At 41.0% G+C, this 2620-nt stretch overlaps 1 non-coding gene across 1 annotated transcript; it reads left to right on the top strand.

Moving 5' to 3' along the window:
* Positions 1-1516: 1516 nt before the first annotated feature.
* On the top strand, positions 1517-1589 carry TRNAC-ACA (transfer RNA cysteine (anticodon ACA)). The gene has a single exon. It is a non-coding gene; the product is annotated as a tRNA-Cys (tRNA).
* Positions 1590-2620: the final 1031 nt, after the last annotated feature.

The following is a 2620-nucleotide window of genomic DNA, read 5'->3' as shown; positions in this document are numbered from 1 at the left end:
GTGATATATGTAGTGTAACCATCTGGGTTTTTATGTGCTCGGGGGTGATACTAAGGCAGTTAAGACACTAAGCTTTCTCTCCGTTTATTCTAAGAGAGTTTCTTAAACTTCAGGCTGCAGAATGACTCTATTAAAGGCCACAGTCTGAATCTCAAGTTCATGGAATTTCTCTCCAGGAGACATGGGGCAAGTCCTGTGACTCAGCATTTTAATCCACTCTGCCAATCTAACCCGTGAACCAGAGGTACCACGGCTCATGTTTTGAGAAATAATTTTAAAATTATTTAAAACCTTTTAAATAGTTTTCAGACTTCAAAAATATAAATATTTGTATTAATTGAGATAAATCTCATGAGAACTTTTCTGAAACTGCTGTCTAGTGTTTGAGTAGGCATATTCTTTGACAGGAGCATAATTTTAACTCTTAAAAAATTCTGAGAATGAAGAAATACTTCTCCCCCTGCTTTTTTTTAAGACCTCCTGGTTCCATACCACCTTCCCTAACCCAAATTGATCTCGCTTTGCAAGCTTTATTCCTTCAGGGTTGTAGAATATTGATCAGTCACCCCATACAATGGTCTTGTTAATTATAGATAGATTATAGATGATTATAGATCTAAGGATTAAAAGTGACTATGGTTTAATCTGCTTTCAGAGTTATAGATATCCCAAACTTGATTTCAGCCTGCCTAGGTTTTATTTTCTCATAATATTTTTTTTAACAAAGCTTAGACTTGCCATGATAGTTACAGGTATATTGAATTAAGGATTGTCTAGAAAAACCCCATTCCTGTGGTCACTTTGGCCAGAGAACTATACACATTCATCTAATATTTCAAAGTCCTTAAAGAAGCAGTTCTCTAATACCTGCTAAACCTTGGAATTGCACATCTGTTGCTTGCATGTTGATATTGCAGGTGATATTTTGGTTCTTCCTATCATGAGCTTGCACAAGTGAGAAAATAAAATCAGAAAAATACAAAATGATGATGCAGGTACATTTGCTTTCTTTCTGGCATTTTTAGAGAAGTTAATAGCTTCCATTATCACCAAAGTGCAGACAACCTCAATTACGTGACAGTGGATTTATCAAATTAGTGGCTGGCCCTGTAATTCTTGAGTTTGAAAAATGACATACTGAGTGTCATGGTCAGGTAGAATTTCTCAAAGTAAAAAATGGATGGGAATTAAAAAGTGGATATTTTTAGCAAACAAATAAATGAGCTCTGTGGTTTCACTCCACATATTCTAATAGCCAACTAAGCAGAGAGGTGTTTAAACATAAACTCACTTGTTTTTACTTTTTTTCTTATTCAAAGGTAATGACATATGAAAAATTTCAAAAAGACAGTATGGGCAATATTTTGGGTTGCCTATTTCTTCCAGTTGAACAGTAAGTAAGCTATGTGACATGTGTTAAGACAGTGAAATTATTTATGCAGAAAAGCTAAGGCTAGGAGTCATTCAGTTATGTGTTCGTTCAGCCAAGGTTAAACAAGTGTTTTCTACTGAGACTTCCCTGCTGGCTCAGATGGTGAAAGCGTCTGCCTACAATGCAGGAGACCTGGGTTCGATCCCTGGGTTGGGAAGATCCCCTGGAGAAGGAAATGGCAACCCACTCCAGTATTCTTGCCTGGAAAATCCCATGGACAGAGGAGCCTGGTACTCTACAGTCCATGGGGTCACAAAGAGTCAGACACAACTGAGCGACTTCACTTTTCTTTGTATAAGATGCTGTCTCAGCAGGGGGTGATGCAAACGAATAAAACATGATCCCAAGCCATGGTGGAGATATGCACTTGGGAATAGCCAAAGGCATCAAATCTAGCCGTGGTGCGAGGGGGCAGTCTGTTCAGGAAATCCTGAGAGGTGGGTCTGTACTGAGTGCTTCACAGAATGTACTGGGAGCTGTCCAGCCTCATGGCAAGGAGAGGCTGCCCCAGGCACTCTTGGCATACCGGCGATTCAAGAAATTGCAGCCGGATGCATCAAAGACTTTCAAAGAAATGCAAGCAATTCTGTGTTGCTGAAGCCTAAAATATCAGGAAAGACACACGGGGAGACTGGATTTGTTTACAGTGGCTTCCTTGTAAAAAAGTTAGCATATACATTTCCTTGAAGGGAATGTGAGTTAAAAACAAGTTGTAGATGTGTAAGTTCAATTACTGCCGTCTATTTTGTCACTCAATCAAACTCCCCATTGGGCAGAAAGTTTCAACTTGCCCCTTCCCAGCTGTCCTGTTGCGAAGACTCGATCCGAGGTCCCCAACCCCCAGGATGATGAGCTGAGATGGAGCTGAGTGGTGATAACGTGAAGCCAGTCCCTGGGGCCAGGGAGGCTGGGGCCGCTGGGTTAGATGGCGGTGTTTATAGATAGATGCCTGCATATGTGTTTCTTTCTCTCTCATCCTTTCCTCGGGCTGTTTTTGAAACCCCAAATTGTCTAAGGACCCTGAAGCTTTCTCTTAAAGAGATCACTCCCAATTCTAAATAGTGAATCAAGACCAAAAAAGAGATCTCTTTCCAGAGCGATCTCTGTAAAGTCGCGCCTCTCTGCTGTTCCACGCAGGACGGCCCCTGGCAAGACCAGCAGGGATGCTCACACAGCGCTGCAAAACGG

Source organism: Odocoileus virginianus, chromosome 17, assembly GCF_023699985.2.
Source record: "Odocoileus virginianus isolate 20LAN1187 ecotype Illinois chromosome 17, Ovbor_1.2, whole genome shotgun sequence".
In the NCBI taxonomy this organism is placed as follows: domain Eukaryota; kingdom Metazoa; phylum Chordata; class Mammalia; order Artiodactyla; family Cervidae; genus Odocoileus; species Odocoileus virginianus.
Note: the sequence above shows the minus strand (reverse complement) of the source record. Positions and strands in the feature narration are given on the sequence as shown.